This window comes from Saccopteryx leptura, chromosome 8 (genome assembly GCF_036850995.1).
Source record: "Saccopteryx leptura isolate mSacLep1 chromosome 8, mSacLep1_pri_phased_curated, whole genome shotgun sequence".
Classification (NCBI taxonomy): Eukaryota; Metazoa; Chordata; class Mammalia; order Chiroptera; family Emballonuridae; genus Saccopteryx; species Saccopteryx leptura.
Window position 1 is genome coordinate 96,991,180 of NC_089510.1, and position 18,213 is coordinate 97,009,392.

General features: G+C 41.8%; 1 pseudogene; it reads left to right on the top strand.

Moving 5' to 3' along the window:
• Positions 1 to 13,185: 13,185 nt before the first annotated feature.
• On the top strand, positions 13,186 to 17,571 carry LOC136380063 (large ribosomal subunit protein uL15-like; annotated as a pseudogene).
• Positions 17,572 to 18,213: the final 642 nt, after the last annotated feature.

Sequence of the window (18,213 nt, forward strand, 5' to 3'; positions counted from 1 at the left end):
CAAACTACCCAGCATTTAACACAACAACAAAAAATAAATGAAAAAATAACACAGCCAAGGTCAGAGGTGCTTCTGGTACCCACACTTTCATTAGGGGTTGGGGGATAGTAGCCAGGGCCTTTCTGGGCTTTGGGAGCAATAAGGGAAGCTCAGGAGCTCCAAAATGCTCTGCCCTCACCAATTTCACAAGTTTGGTGCTAGAAGTTTTCTGGCACTGATGCCAGATCATAGATGCATACCACATCACCCCCCAATGACCTCGCCAAAACAGTGCTCAGGACCTTAGCATACCATTTGCCTTCTACCCCTGGGACTGCTCTTACAAGGCTCCTGTTTGGCAAGTGGGTAGTTGGGGCATGGTGAAGACAGCAAGACTGTTGCATGGCTTTAAAAGGCATCACTGTGGGGCCTCTTAAAGTTTTCATCAGTGTTCAGAGAGAGCCACACATCTACCCTACCAGATGCTCCTGTAGTTATTCCTTTTCTTCCAGCTCCTCATGTCTTACAGGATCCAGCTCAGAACCACCCACTATCCAAATCTCTGCTTCTTGTTGTGCTCTTCTTGAAATAATTAACTGTCTTGAATAACATTACCTCTCTACACAGTTTGTATACACCATTAAAGCATTGATAGGGTCCAGAACACACTACCCTAAAGTATGGCACCCTGTCATATTATGTATCTTAAACTGAAGTAATTTTTAAAAATGGCAGAAGCAAGATCACTCGGAACTTCTCCACTTGCCATTATTCTCTAAAACAGGTTATAAAACTCCCATGTGAAAGGTACCCTCGCTATAGCAGGGGGAGAGAAGACATTCTTATTTCCAAAGATGAGGAATTAGAGCCAAGAAATCTGTACAAACTGGCCCTGGCCAGTGGCTCAGTGGATAGAGTGTGGGCCCGGCATATGGATGTCCTGGGTGTGGTTCCTGGTCAGGGCACACAGGAGAAGTGACCCTCTGCTTCTCCACCCTTCCCCCTCCTCTCCTCTCCTCTCTCCCTCTTGCCCTCCAGCAGCCTATGGCTCAATTGATTTAAGCATGATCCCAGGCACTGAGGATAGCTCCATTGGAACACATCAGCCTGCAGGTGCTAAAAATAGCTGGATACTGGAGCATCATCACCCCAGATGGGATTGCCAGGTGGATCAAGTGAAAGCACATGCAGAAGTTTGCTTCACTATTTCCCCTTCTCTCACTTTAAAAAAGAAAGAAAAGAAAAAAAGAAATCTGTACAAACCTTGTTAAACTATCCCCCATCTTCCTAGTTACTTTTTTTTTTTTTAAGCAAGAGAGGGACAGAGAGAGGGATAGGAACAGACAGATAGGAAGAGACAGAGATGAGAAGCCTCAGTTCTTCATTGCAGCACCTGAGATGTTCATTACACCTTGACCTAGGGGCTACAGCAGAGTGAGTGATCCCTTGCTCAAGCCAGCAACCATGGGGTCATGTCTATAATCCTACATTCAAACTAGTGACCCCACACTCAAGTTGGCGATCTTGGGATTTTGAACCTGGATCCTCGGCATCCCTGGCTGGCACTCTATCCACTGCACTGCTGCTTCATTACGCTTTCTAGTTACTTCTTTCCCACTTACTATTTCTAGCCTACACCCCTTTGTCATGTCAATTCTTCACAAATTTATTGTTTATCTAAAAGGTATAAATGCTTCCTGTTCAGGTCACTTCCTCAGGTCTTTGTTCTCTTGTGACGGCTCCCATGTACATGTTAAAATTCAATAAAATGTATATTTATTTGCACATTTATGGACAGAGTCATTTGTATTGCTCTCATTTATCTACCATTTAAAAAGCTGTAAATAGCTCAAAGAAAATCAAAGGAGATAATCCAGGAAGATGCAGAAAACAGAACACTCAGTAATGTATTTTTTTGCCTTCAAAAGCCTGCACAAATTTTCCTGAATATTGTCAAAATAATCTATTCTTTTTCCATAGCATATAGTTTATATTTGTTAAAAATAATAATAGGGGAGAGACAAGATGGCCACAGAGTAGGTGAACATTCCAACTCCCACATCCCAGAACCAAAGTGGATTATAACTTAATTTTCAGAAAAGTCATCTTGAAAAACCAATTTTGGACTAAACTAAGGGGATTCTACAACCAAGGACCACCAAAGAATCCACACTGAGACTGGTAGGAAAGGCGGAGATGCAGAAGGAGCTGCCCGGCTCCCGGGAGCAAGCGGTGGCCCAGATGGGTGTTTGCGGTGGGGAAGATTGCCCAGCAAGTTGTGGGTTGTGTGTCTTCAGTTCCAGAACTGGAGTCCCAGCTTAGAGCCCTGGAGCCTGGAAGGGGCAAATAGACTGTATTTGGCTGAGAAAGGAGCCTAGACACTGAGAGAAGGAGACAGAACTCTCGGACCCAGGCTTTGTATTAAAGGGGCCGCACGGAGAGCCTCACTCACAGCCACCTGCCCCGGGCTTCAGAAGAGGGGAGTGCGGGGAGGACTGGCATTGCCATGGGAGAGAGTGGTCTCGGAGGCACAGGGGGAGACATTTTGAGGGAAGGACACCCTAACCCCTGGGCTGAACCACTTCTCAAATCTAAAGTGAACATTTTTCCTCAGAACAGCAACACAGCAAAGGGAAGAAATTACCTCACCCACTAGAAGCTCTCCTGCTCCAATCAGAACAAAGAGGTGCTTAGAGGCAGGTAGCACGTTAGGGACACAGGTAGTTGTAAGGTATTTTCCGCTGAGGAAGAAAGAAGGACATAGCCACCAAGTATGGATGAGCAAAACCTTTATTTACAGCACTCCTGGGCAAGGTTCACTGGTCTGCAAGACAGGGGCCAGGGAAGTCGCACAGCTACTCCCATGGGGGGTGGGGGTGGGTAATTTATAGCATTGATAGGGTGGTGGTGGGTGGCAAAATTTCATTGGCTGATAGACAGTTGTTCTTTTTCAAAATGATCCTAGGCCGTTTCTTTTGGTGAGAATGGGTGTGGTGGCTCCAGCCAAAGTCCCCGGACCTGGTTCTTCATGTGACTTTCCCTCATTGCCAACTGACCTCACAGTAGTGAGTGCTAAGGTCTGAGCTACAATGCTCCCCCACACTGCTGAGTGCTCACCAGGGGCAGGCCAGCTGGCAGCAGTGAGGCACAGCTGCAGGAGCCAGGGTGGTTTGAGCGAGCGTGTGTGGGCCCACTCATGGAGGCGTGAGCAGCGGTAGCCACTGCAAAGTTTGAAGAAGGCACTCAAGTTAGCCCGTGGCTGAGCCCAGGTGACTGCGGAGGTGGTCCCAGTGGGCGCACGCAGGCCTGCCTGTGGAGGTGGGAGTGAAGGCGGGAGCTGTGACAGCTGCTGCTTGGAGGTCTGATCTCGCATGAAACCCCGCTTCTGATGCAAGCCTGCCCTTGAAGGCAGAGGGGGCCAGAAGACAGCAGAGATGGTCCTAGCATCTGCACACAGGCCCACCAGTGGAGGCAGAGGCCACTGCAGCTGCTGTGGAGGTCCGAGCTCATGAACAATCTCACTAGGCATAGGCCTACCAGGGACGGTGGGAGCTGCAGTGGCCACGGAGGTGGGTTGGCACCAGTAGCACCTGAGACCAAATGCCCAAGGCAGCAACAGCGGTGGTGGGGGGCCAGCGGACAGACCACACATCAGGAGCACAGAGGTCAAATCCACTGGACCCCTAAATCCACACCCATCTCAGTGATGAAAACATAAAAAAACAAAATAAACTAAAATAAATAAAAAAGTCTGGATAGAAAGACATCTGAGGCTAAGGGGCAAGTCACATCCAATACTGTACCTAATCACTGAATTACAGTACTGAGCCAACAAGTAGCCAGCAATAAGAGGCAGGAGAAAGCAGATCTCAGGGGAACTTGAACTTTGAAAGGAACTTCCCCCAGGCCAAGAGTAGATAAAAGCAAGCCTAAAAATGAAGCTGATAATTACAATGGCACCTGGGCCCAGCAGAAGCAGCCACAAGATCTGGATCACCTGTAGCTCCAAAAATGTTGATAAGAGCCAGTCATAGGCAGTGACCCCTATCGATCTGCACCAGGCTCCAGTCAGGGAGGTCCAGGGTGGGCACATCCAGCAGCCACATACGAAGAGCATCAGCTCAGAATTTAACAACCCTAGTTAGATTAGAAGCTTAATGAAGGGCTCCTCACACCTGACCCAACTAAGGCATAGAAAACACTGACACAAAAAGCAAAAAGAATAGTGATAGCAGATAAATAGCCCACAGCAGATTACAAACAGCTGAAACCATCCCAAGAAGATTTAGAAACAACAGAACTGAAATCTGGAGGCAGACAACACCAACCCTAGACTCAGCTAGCCACACAAACAACACATCCAAAGGAGCAGTCTATACAGAGACAAAATGGAAAGACAGAGAAGTGCAATTCAAATGACTCAACCAGAGAAATCCCCAGAAGAAGAATTGAATGAAATGGATTCAAGATATTGGATGCAGAGTTTAGAATAATGATTGTTAGGATGCTCAAGGAACTTAGAGCAACAATAGATGGACAAAATGAGCATGTAAACAAAGAGATAACAAGCATCAAAAAGGACATTGAGATCATAAAAAAAGAATCAGATAGAAATGACAAACACAATATCAGAAATAACAATTGCACTAGAAGGAATTAAAAGCAGGTTCGATGAAGCAGAGGATCAAATCAGAGATTTAGAGGGCAAGATAAGTGAAAGCACGGAAGCAGAACAGCAAAAAGAAAAGAGGATTAAAAAGTTTGAGAAGACTCTAAGAGAGCTCTGTGACAACATGAAGAGAAACAACATCTGCATAACAAGGTTCCTGAAGGAGAAGAGAAAGAACAAGAAATAGAGAATCTAATTAAAGAAGTCATAGCCGAGAACTTCCCTAAATTGATGCAGGAAAGAGTCACACAGGTTCAAGAAGCAGAGAGAATTCCATTTAAAAAGAACCCCAAAAGACCCACACCAAGACACATCATAATCAAAATATCAAACCTAAGAGATAAAGAAAGAATACTAAAAGCTGCAAGAGAAAAGCAGTCAGTCACCTACAAAGAAGCCCCCATAAGAATGACATCTGACTTCTCAATAGAAACACTTTAGGCCATAAGGGAATGACAAGAAATATTCAAAGTAATGCAGAACAGAAACCTACAACTAAGACTTCTTTAGCCAGCAAAGTTATTTTTTTTAATTGAAGGAGAAATAAAAAATTTCTCAGATCAAAAAACAAAAATAAAAGCAGACTTTGATGGATATAAAGGGTGAGATCAACAGCAATATTATAATAGTAAGGGATTTCAATACCCCAATAACATCACTAGATAGATCTTCAAGAAAGAAAATTAACAAAGAAAGAGCAGAATTAAGGGACATACTAGATCAACTGGATTTAATAGATATCTTCAGAACCTTTCACCCTAAAGCAGCAGAATATACATTCTTTTCGAGTGTTGATGGTACATTCTCTAGGATAGACCACATGTTAGGACACAAACCAAGTCTCAATAAATTTAAGAAGATTGAAATCATATCAAGCATCTTCTCGAATCACAATGGCATGAAACTAGAAATCAACTAAAATAGAAAAACTAAAAAACACTCAAACACTTGAAAACTAAACAGTATGTTATTAAATAATGAATTGGTCAACAATGAGATCAAGGAAGAGATCAAAAATTTCCTTGAAATAAATGAAAAAGAACATACAGCAACTCAGAAATTATGGGACACAATAAAAGCAGACCTGAGAGGGAACTTCATAGCATTACAAGCATACCTTAAGAAGCTAGAAAAAACTCAAATAAACTACTTGATGCTGCAACTAAAAGAACTAGAGAAAGAACAGTAAGTAAAACCCAGAGGAAGTAGAAGGAAGGAAATAATAAAGATCAGAGCAGAAATAAATGACATAGAGACTAAAGAAACAATACAGAGGATCAATGAAACCAAGAACTGGTTCTTTGTAAACAAGATTGATGAACCCTTAGCTAGACTCATCAAAAAAAAAAAAGAGAGAGAGAGAGAGAGAACTCAAATAAATAAAATTAGAAATGAGAGTAGAGAAGTAACAACTGACACAGCAGAAATACAAAGAATTGTAAGAAAATACTATGAAGAACTGTATGCCAAAAAATTAGACAACCTAGGTAAAATGGACAAATTTCTTGAAAAATACAATCTTTCAAAAATTAATCTGGAAGAATCAGAAAACCTAAATAGACAAATTACAACAAATGAGATAGAAACAATTATCAAAAAACTCTCAACAAACAAAAGCCTTGGGCCAGATAGCTTCACAGGCAAATTCTACCAAACATTCAAACAAGAACTAACTCCTGTCCTTCTCAAGCTATTTCAAAGAATTCAAGTGGAGGGATAACTTCCAAGCTTCTTTTATGAGGCGAGCATAATTCTCATTCTAAAACCAGGCAAAGACAACACAAAGAAAAAAAATTATAGGCCAATATCCCTGATGAATTTAGATAAATTCTTAACAAAATATTAGCAAACCAGATCCAGCAATACATGAAAAAAATCATACACCATGATCAAGTGGGATTTATTCTGGGGAGGCAAGGCTGGTACAATATTTGCAATTCAATCAATGTGATTCATTACATAAACAAAAGGAAGGAGAAAAACCATATGATTATTTCAATAGATGCAGAAAAGGCATTTGATAAAATATAGCACCCATTTATGATCAAAACTCTTAGCAAAGTAGAAATACAGGGAACATACTTCAACACAATAAAGGCCATCTATGACAAACCCACAGCCAACATCATACTCAATGGGCAAAAATTAAAAGCAATCTTCTTAAGATCAGGAACCACTCTTCTTCAATATAGTTCTGGAAGTCCTAGCCACAGCAATCAGACAAGAAGAAGAAATAAAAGGCATCCAAATTGAAAAAGAAGAAGTAAAACTATCATTATTTGCTGATGACATGATACTATATATAGAAAACCCTAAAGTCTGAGTCAAAAAACTACTGGGGGGAGTAGCAAGATGGCAATGGAGTATGCGGACATATCAACTTCGACCTCCCAAAACCAAATTGGATTACAACTTAATTTTAAGAACTATTATCTGGAAAAACCAACTTTGGACTAAAGTAGGAGGACTCTTCAACCAAGGAACACTGAAGAAGCCACACTGAGACTGGTAGGAAAGCAGAAATGCGGAGAGGGCTGCCCAGCTCCCAGGAGGGAACGGCAGCCCAAAAAGACTAGCACTGTGGGAAGTGAGTTTAGCAGATAGGGGAGGGTCTTGAACCCCAGAAACAAAGCCCCAGCCTGCAGTCCAGAGCCTAGAAGAGGTATATGAATAGTATTTAGCTGTGAAACAAATCAGGATACTGTTTGTGAGAAAGAGTCAGATTTTTCAGACCAAGGATTCTTCTTAAAGGGACTGCGCAGAAAACCGCTCTCACAACCACCCACCTGGGGTTCCAGGGGATGGGAAGAGAGAGGAGGACAGGAGTAGCAGGAAGAGAGTGTAATCTAGAAGGCACAGGGAGAAACACTTTGAGGGACAGCCACTCTAACCTCTGGGCTGAGTCACTCCCCAAATCTGAAGCAAATATTTCTCCTGGAAACAGCAATACCAGCAAAGGGAAGCAGGACAACAGCTAAACAGCTCTTTCGTGGCACTAAGAGCAGAGTTGCTTAGAAGGAGGGAGCTTCTGGGACTACAGTATGGAGTATTAGGGTCTGAGCTGCAGCCCCCCCACCCATATCTCTGAGGGCTCTCCAGAGGGCAGGTGGCAGTGGGACATGGAAGCCTGGTTCTGTCAGCAAGGACAGAAGCTGGCTGTCCATGACTGAAGCCTGGGTGTGAGCTCAGTCTTGTCTGGCGGGGTCCGATGGGACGTGCGAAAGTGGTCAGGCTCAGCTGCAGGCTCACCTGCAATCCAGCCTGCAATCTTGCCTGTGGGGGAAGGGCAGGAGCCCCGGAAGGTGCGGAGACCAGCTGCTGAGCAAGGGCATGCAGGCGTGCAGCCTCACCCGGCCCACAGAACCGAGGTTTGCGGCACAACACATGAACTGGCTCCTCCTGCGGGGCTGGGGTGAAAGCCCAGAACAGTTGGAGTCCTGCAACTGAGTGTGGGCATGCAGCCCCACCCAGCCCATGGAGCCAAAACTAACAGCCGACTGGCAAGTGGGCTCCTCCCATGGGGGCAGGACATAAGCCTGGAAACAGGCAGAGACCCGCAGCTGAGCAAAGGTGCTCACCCCTGCATGTGGTGTCGAGGTTTGCGGCCCGAGCATGGTGCATAACCCCACCCATGGGGGTGAGGTGAAGGCCGAGGCCACAGAGACTTGTAAACCCGGGCATGTGATCACAGCCCCTCCCGTGGAGGAGAGGCGGAAACCACAGTGACAGCCCCAGTGGGCAGGCACCGGCAACGCCCGTACCCGAAAGCCCTAGGCAGCAGCGGCAGAGGGGGTGGTGGGCCTGCAAACAGACCACACCAGAGAACACAGAGGCCACACCCACTGGACTTCAGTGGCCAAAACCTTCTTATACACAGAAAAAATGGGAAGGCAGAGAAATGCAATAGAAATAAATCAAGAGAAATTTCCAGAAAAAAACCTGAATGAGTCAGATATAACCAAATTACGGGATGCAGAGTTTAAAATAATGATTGTTAGGATGCCCAAAGATCTTAGAACAACAATAGATGGTCATTACAAACACCTAAATAAAGACATAGCAAATATAAAAAAGGACATTGAAATAATAAAAAAATCAGTCAGAAATGACAAATACAATATCAGAACTGAAGAACACAATGGAAGAAATTAAAAGCAAGATGGATGAAGCTAAGGATTGAATCAGCAAGTTAGAGGACAAGATAAATGAAGGCATGGAAGCAGAGCAGAAAAACAAAAAAAGACTTAAAAAGTTTGAGGAAACTCTAAGAGAGTTCTGTGACAACATGAAGAGAAATAACATCCGCATCATAGGGGTTTCTGAGGAGGAAGAGAAAGAACAAGGGACAGAGACTTTGTTCAAACATATCATAGCTGAAAACTTTCCTAAATTAATGCAGAAAGTCTCACAAGTTCAAGAAGCACAGAGAACTCCATTAAAGAGAAACCCAAAGAAATCTACACCAAGCCACATCATAATTAAAATACCAAAGCTAAATGATAAAGAGAAAATATTAAAAGCTGCTAGAGAAAAAAAGGCTATCACCTACAAAGGAGTGCCCATAAGGATGACATTCAACTTCTCAACAGAAACACTTGAGGCCAGAAGGGATTGGCAAGAAATATTCAAAGTAATGCAGAACAAGAACCTACAACCAAGACTACTTTATCCAGCAAGGCTATCATTTAAAATTGAAGGAGAAATAAAAAGCTTCCCTGACAAAAAAGAAACTCAAGGTATTCACTACAACCAAACCAATGCTGCTAGAAATGCTAAGGGGACTGTTGTAAACAGATCAAAGGGGAAAAAGAATATAGCAAAAGAGCAATACAGCTTTAAAGAATAAAATGGCAATAAACAACTACATATCAATAATAACCTTAAATGTAAATAGATTAAATGATCCAATCAAAAGACACAGGGTAGCTGCATGCATAAGAAAACAGGACCCGTACATATGCTGTCTAGAAGAGACACATCTTAAAACAAAAGATGCACATAGACTGAAGGTAAAAGGATGAAAAAAAATATTTCATGCAAATGGAATGAAAAAGAAGTTGGGGTAGGAATACTTATATCAGACAAAATGGACTTTAAAACAAAGGCTATAGTAAGGGATAAAGAAAGTCACTACATAATGATAAAGGGAGCAATCCAACAGGAAGATATAACTATTATAAATATCTACACACCTAATATAAGAGCCCCTAAATATATAAAGCAGACTTTGATGGATATAAAGGGTGAGATCAACAGCAATACTATAATAGTAGGGGATTTCAATACCCCACTAACATCACTAGATAGTTCCTCAAGAAAGAAAATTAACAAAGAAACAGCAGACTTAATGGACACACTAGATCTATTGGATTAAATAGATATCTTCAGAACCTTTCACCCTAAAGCTGCAGAATATACATTCTTTTCAAGTGCTCAGAGTACATTCTTTAGGATAGACCACATATTAGGGCACAAAAGTGGTCTCAACAAATTTTAGAAGATTGAAATCATATCAAGCACCTTCTCTAATCACAATGGCATGAAACTAGAAATCAACCACAACATAAAAACTGTGAAACACTTGGAAACTAAATAGCATGTTATTAAATAATAAATGGGTTACCAAAGAGATCAAAGAAGAAATAAAACAATTCCTAGAAACAAATGATAATGAGCACACATCAACTCAAAATTTATGGGACACAGCAAAAGCAGTCCTTAAGCTAAAAAAAGCTCAAAGAAACAATTTGACACTGCATCTAAAAGAACTAGAAAAAGAACAGCAAGTAAAGCCCAGAGGTAGTAGAAGAAAGGAAATAATAAAGATCAGAGCAAAAATAAATGACATAGAGGCTAAAGAAACAATACAGAGGATCAATAAAACCAGGAGCTGGTTCTTTGAAAAGGTAAACAAGATTGATGAACCTTTAACCAGACTCACCAAGAAAAAAAAAAGAGAAAGGACTCAAATAAATAAAATAAGAAATAAGAGTGGAGAAATAACAACTGACATAGCAGAAATACAAAGTATTGTAAGAAAATACTATGAAGAAATGTATGCCAAAAAATTAGACAACCTAGATGAAATAGAAAAATTCCTTGAAACATATAATCTTCCAAACATTAATCTGGAAGAATCAGAAAACCTAAATAGACCGATTACAACAAATGAGATCAAGACAGTTATCAAAAAACTCCCAACAAACAAAAGCCAATATCCCTGATGAATTTAGATGCTAAGATCCTCAACAAAATATTAGCCAAATGGATTTAGCAATATATGAAAAAATCATACATCATGATCAAGAGGGATTTATTTTGGGGAGGCAAGGCTGGTACAATATTCGCAAATCAATCAATGTGATTCATCACATAAACAAAAGGAAGGAGAAAAACCACATGATAATTTCATTAGATGCAGAAAAAGCATTTGATAAAATATAGCACCCATTCATGATCAAAACTCTCAGCAAAGTGGAAATACAGGGAGCATACCTTAACATGATAAAGGCCATCTACAACAAACCCACAGCCAACATCATACTCAATGGAAAAAATTAAAAGCAATCCCCTTAAGATCAGGAACAAGGCAAGGGTGTCCTCCCTCACCACTCTTATTCAACATAGTTCTGGAAGTCCTAGCCACAGCAATCAGAAAAGAAGAAGAAACAAAAGGCATTCAAATTGAAAAAGAAGAAGTAAAACTATCATTATTTGCAGATGATATGATATTGTATATAGAAAACCCTAAAGTCTTGGTCAAAAAACTACTGGACCTGATAAATGAATTTAGCAAGGTGGCAGGATATAAAAGTAATACCCAGAAATCAGAGGCATTTTTATACACCAACAATGAACTGTCAGAAAGAGAAATGAAGAAAAAAATCTCCTTAATTTCTATTGCAACCAAAAAAAATAAAGTACCTAGGAGTAAATTTCACCAAGGAGATTAAAGACTTGTACTCAGGAAATTATAAAACATTGATAAAAGAAATCAAGAAAGATACAAACAAGTGGAAGTATATGAGTTTCATGGTTAGGAAGAATAAACATCATTAGAATGTCCATATTACCCAAAATAATTTATAAATTCAATGTAATACCAATTAAAATACCAATGACATTCTTCAAAGGTATAGAGCAAATATTCCAAAAATTTATATGGAACCAAAAAAGAACACGAATAGCCTCAGCAATCTTGAAAAAAAAAAGAATAAAGTGGGTGGTATCACACTTCCTGAAAACGAGTTATACTACAAGTCCATTGTACTCAGAACAGCTTGGTATTAGCATAAGAACAGGCATATAGATTAATGGAACAGAACAGAGAACCCAGAAATAAACCCACACCTTTATGGACAATTGATATTTGACAAGGGTGGTAATAGCATACAATGGAGTAAAGACAGTCTCTTTAACAAATGGTGTTTGGAAAATTGGTCAGCAACCTGCAAAAATAAGAAACTAGACCACCAACTTACACTATTCACAAAAATGAACCAAAATGAAAAAAAGTCATGAAACCATAAGCATCCTAGAGGCATATGCAATGCCTCTAGGCATTAAACATAGGCAATAAGCTCTGTGACATCACTCCAGCAATATATTTATTTACTAATTTATCTCCATGGGCAAGAGAAATAAAGGACAGGATAAACAAATGGGAGTATATCAAACTAAAAAGCTTTTGCAAAGCTGAAGACAATATAAACAAAATAAAAAGGCAAACCACACAATGGGAGAACATATTCGACAATACATCTGATAAAGAGTTAATAACCAAAATTTATAAAGAACTTGTAAAACTCAACACCAGGAAGATAAACATTCTAATCAAAAAATAGGCAAAAGAAATGAATAGACACTTCTCCAAAGAGGACATATAGATGGCCAATAGGCAGACGAAAAAATGCTCAACATCACTAATCATTAGAGAAATGCAAATTAAAACTACAATGAGATATCACCTCACACCAGTCAGAATGGCGCTCATTTACAAAAAAACACATAATAAGTGCTGGCGAGGATGTGGAGAAAAGGGAACCCTCCTGCACTGCTGGTGGGAATGCAGACTGGCGCAGCCACTGTGGAAAACAGTATGGAGATTCCTTAAAAAATTAAAAATGGGGCCCTGGCCGGTTGGCTCAGTGGTAGAGCATTGGCCTGGAGTGTGGGGGACCCGGGTTCGATTCTCGGCCAGGGCACATAGGAGAAGTGCCCATTTGCTTCTCCACCCCCCTCCTTCCTCTCTGTCTCTCTCTTCCCCTCCCGCAGCCGAGGCTCCATTGGAGCAAAGATGGCCCAGGCATTGGGGATGGCTCCTTGGCCTCTGCCCCAGGCGCTAGAGTGGCTCTGGTTGCAGCAGAGCAACGCCCCGGAGGGGCAGAGCATCGCCCCCTGGTGGGCAGAGCGTCGCCTCCTGGTGGGCGTGCCGGGTGGATCCCAGTCGGGCGCAGGCGGGAGTCTGTCTGACTGTCTCTCCCCGTTTCCAGCTTCAGAAAAATACAAAAAAAATACAAAAAATAAAAAAATAAAAAATGGAACTGCCTTTTGACCCAGCCATCCCACTTTTCGAAATATATCGTAAGAACACCAAATCACTGATTCAAAAGAAGAAATGCACCCCCATGTTTATTGCAGCATTTTTTACAACAGCCAAGATCTGGAAACAGCCCAAGTGTAAGTCAGTTGATGAGTAGACTAAAAAGCAGTGGTACATATACACAATGGAATACTATGGGACCATGAAAAAGAAGAAAATCTTACTTTTTGCAACAACATGAATAGAACTGGAAATTATTATGTTAAGTGAAATAAGCCAGGCAGAAAAGAAAACTACCATATGACCTCACTCATTTGAGGAATCCAATGAACAGTGTTGAACTGAGGAATGGAATAGAGACAGAGGTGAGATCAAAGGGTCCAGAAGGAAAGTGGACAGAGGAAAAGGGGATGATAGGATGGGATGAGAGCAGAAAAGCAAAACCGGGGAGAGGGCATTGCAGGGAGAAGGGCAAGGGGGATATGATGGGGAACACGGGGGAGGGGAGGAGGTATTCGGGTGGACACTAGAATCTATGTAAATTTAATAAATTAAAATAAAATTTAAAACAATAATAGTAATAATTAGATACTCTGGGTATGGCTTGTGATTACTTATTATTCAAAATGATAAGGAGAGGAGTTTTATATTAGTATGTGCAATTAATTGCCTATAAAATTCATGTTTGACAGAGAAAAGACTATCATTGTAAAAGAAATTTTTTTTGCTCTTGTGTCTCAGTCACCGACAAGCCATCCAGACTGAGGAAGATCTGGAAACTTCAGGGCCACATGAGACACAGTCACAGCCACGTGGGCAGGCATGTGTAGGAAGCACTTTGGAGGCAGAGGTGATGCTGGTGGTTTGCATCATCACAGGACCAACTTTGGCAGACATCACCCAGGCTACTTTGGGAAAGTTGGAATGAGGCATTTCCATTTAATGAGGAACCAGAATTTCTGTCCAACTGTCAACCTTGATAAACTGTGGACCTTGGTCAGGGTGCAGACATGGGTAAATGCTGCCAAAAACAGGACTGGAGCTGCTCCTGTAATTGATGTGGTGTGATTGGGCTACTACAGAGTTCTAGGAGGGAAAGCTCCCAGAGCAGTCTGTCGTTGTGAAGGCCAAATTCTTCAGCTGAAGAGCTGAGGAAATGATTAATGGTGTTAAGGGTGAAGGGGAGCCTGTGTCCTGGTAGCTTGTATCCACATGGAAGGAAGTTCATTAATCACTCACAAGTGCTTTTCAAAAAATATATATTTTAAAAAATAATCTGAATATGTACTTATAAGGATATGTTACTGAGAAATATGACTGTTGAATATAACAATGTCAGGGTTGCCAAATAAAATGCAGGTTTCTCAGTTAAATCTGAGTTTCAAATAAAATTTTTTTTTACTGTGTGTCAAATATTATAAAAAAAGAGAAAACATGCCTGTTGGGTAGGCAACAACTTCTACCTCAACTACAACTTCTACCTCACTGGGCTAGGTTTTAGTTTGAATTTTCTAATTGCAAACAGATAGTAGTATCAGGACACAGATGTGGCAGCATGTGCGCATGCGCAGATGATGACGTAACACCGTGTATACAGCGGAGCAGCCCACAGCCATGCCAGTCAAGATGTGGACGGTACAGAGGAAAGTTCAATGTGTTCTGTGGCTCGCTAAATTCGAATCCGTGACCAAAGTGCAACGTGAATATCGGCGCGTTTATAATGAAGTGCCACCACATAGGAATAACATTACTCGGTGGGATAAGCAGTTGAAGAAAACCGGCAGTTTGGTGGAGAAACCCCGTTCTGGTAGGCCATCAGTCAGTGATGAGTCTGTAGAGGCTATACGGGATAGCTACCTGAGGAGTCCTAAAAAATCTGTGCATGAGCCCACATCTAACTGCACTGAATAAGTATGAAACTGGGAGAGTTTTCCTTTTATTTGGTGCAGATTTCACATTTCTATCGTCTTTTGTTGCTTTCCTGTAACTGGTCAAAGTGCACCATGACTTTACGGACACACTGTATAATGACAAATATTTGTTAAATGAATGGATGACTTATTGAATCCTTCAAGGTTGATTTCATGTATTAGTTTCCTGTTACCTCTGTAACAAATGACTACACAATTAATGGCTTAAAACAACACTAATTTACAGATCTGTAGATGATGGCAGGTCTGCATTACTTTCCAGAGACTCTGGGGGAGAATCTGTTTTCTTGCTTTTCTCAGCCAGCAGAGGCTGCCCAGATTCCTTGGCTTATTTCATCTTTAATGCCAGCAATACTGCATCTCTCTGACCATTCTTTCATAGTCACTTCTCCATCTACATAATAACTTAACCAGAAAATTTTCTCCAATTTTAAGGATCCCTGTAATTAGGTTGGGCTCACCTGGATAATCTAAACGAATCTTCCCATAGTAACATACTTAATTATTTTTTCTTTTGTCATGTAAGTTAACAACGAGGGATTTAAAAAAGGACATTTTAGGAGTTTCATTATTTTGCCTACCACGTTCCAATCTTTTCTTGCTCCTCACTCCAGCTTGGCATTCATCCTTAAACATCAGCCAAATGAAATCTTCCCTGAAAAGCATCAGGGGTCTCTTAGACATAGAGAAATCATACCTGGTCCAAACTTAGACACTTTGAAGAGTAAAAGGGAGTACTATTATTATTTATACTAGGCCAACTGGATTGACCAGACAGCAGGGTGAAATGGATGTGTGACTTGTGGAGACCTTAAGCTGAGTTGGAGCAACATTATTATGGACTCTACCCTCTACCTTGGTCTCAAGAGATATCAAGAAAACACTGGGAGGTTTTACTTTCCTCTAAAAATACATGCTTTAGGCTGGAGATGGGAAACAATCTGGTTCACCAGGCTAATCAGGATCTTTTTCTCCTCTACTTTAACAATATAAAAATCACAATATAAACCAATATAATGTCTATGTTAGGGACACTGGACTTTTATCTATGATATATATCATAAGTATTAACACAATTTGACATTTGTCTTCAATTTTGTTTATGATGAAGCCTACCTAAGCAGGTAGTTTCAATATACCTAGTAGCCTCATGACAAAAAGAATTCAAGATCAGGAAACTGGAAATCTGCTCATCTTGATCTTGTAAATGGTGACTTTTTCAACTTTGGGAAGAAAGGAAAAAACATATAAAAGGAAAGCTCTCCTACTTTTCCTTTTTCTGATCAAGGCTTTTCAAAGTTTGTTAATACTGAATCATAGAAGAGCCAAAGATATATCAGGAAATCACTTTGTGATCTTATTATACAAACAGGATGTGTTTACCCAAGGTTAGCTGTATCATGCCCACCACATTTTTCTGTATAAAAGCTTTTCTTTCCCCCACTCCACATATTATCATTCTTTTTTGTCCTCTTATATTTTTATTTTATTTACTTATTTTTGTGACAGAGACAGAGAGAGGGACAGACAGACAGAAGAGAGAGAGAGATGAGAAGCACCAATTCTTTGTTACAGCACTTGAACTGTTCACTGATTGCTTTCTCATATGTGCCTTGACCAGGAGGCGACAGCAGACAGAGGGACCCCTTGCTCAAGCCAGCGACCTTGAGCTCAAGCTGGTGAGCCTTGCTCAAACCAGATGAGCCCACACTCAAGCTGGTGACCTCAGGGTTTTGAACCTGGGTCCTCTGTGCCTCAGTCTGAGGCTCTATCCACTGTGCCACCTATTGGTCAGGCTTGTACTCTTATATTTTTAGTGTTATTCATTAAATGGACTTACAGTTTTTGTTTTTATTTATTCAGTATATTATAATTTATGACCATCTTTTATTTTCTTTTTTGTTTTTTTTATTGATTTAAATTTATTGTGTTTACATAGATTCAAGTGTCCTACTAAATACATCACTCCACTCCTGTGTTCCCTCAACATCCTGCTTGCCCCCTCCCCCCCTTCCCTCCAGGGTTTGCTTTTCTGCTCTCTATAACGCTGTGTTATGTATATATAATTTCACCAATCTCTTTCCCTTCTCTCATCCCATCCTCTCATCCCCTTTTCCTCTGTCCGCTTTCCCTCTGGTCCCTTTGATCCCACCCCTGTCTCTATTCCATTCCTCAGTTCACACTGTTCATTGGATTCCTCAAATGAGTGAGGTCAGATATATTTTTCCTTGTAGGCTGGCTTTTATCCACTCTTGGCCAGTGTGTGTGGCCTCTCTATTCCTGCAGTGAGATCTTTTCCACAGGCCCCCTCTGCTTCTGCCCCCTCAGGCACTGGGGCACCAGTGCAGGCGCAACTCCAGGCTCCTTTCCAGGCACCGTGGCAGTCGCTGCTGCAGCCAGGCCCTCCCGCCCTTCAGAGGGTACTCAGCAGTGTTGGGAGAGCCGTGTAGCCCAGACCTCAGCACTCAAATCCTGTGTCCCTGATCTGCCCCTGCTTCTAAGTGTCACTCTGCACTGACTGGAGCAGGAGAGCCTCTGATGGGTGGGGTAATTGCTTCCCTTTGCTGGCTTGGTTCTCCCAGAAAGAATGGTCACTTTAGGTTTGGGGAGTGACCCAGTACAGGGGTCAAGGTGCTGTCCCCCACAGTCTCTCCCTGTGTCCTCAAGACTATACTCTCCTCTCGCAACTCCAGTCCTCTGGGCGCTCCCCACTCCCAGAGCCCTGGGTAAGTGGCTGTGAGCGAGGTTTTCTGCGTGGCCCCTTTAAGACGAGCCTGGGTCTGAGAGTTCTGTCTCCCTCTCGCAAACAGTAACCCCTCTCTTCTTTCAGCTGAATACTGTCCATATACCTCCTTTGGTCTCTGGGACTCCAGGTGGGGGTCTGTTCCTGGGGCTGAGAACCCACAATTCTCTGGGAAACCCACCCTGCAGTGAGAGTCCCTCCAGGCTGCCTCTCACTCCTGGGAACCGGGCAGCCCTTTCCGTGTCTCTGCCCTTCCTACCAGCTCCGTGTGGTTCCTTCGGTGATGCTTGGTTATAGATTCCTTAGTTGAGTCCAAAGTTGGTTTTTCAAGGTGATTGTTCCTAAGTTA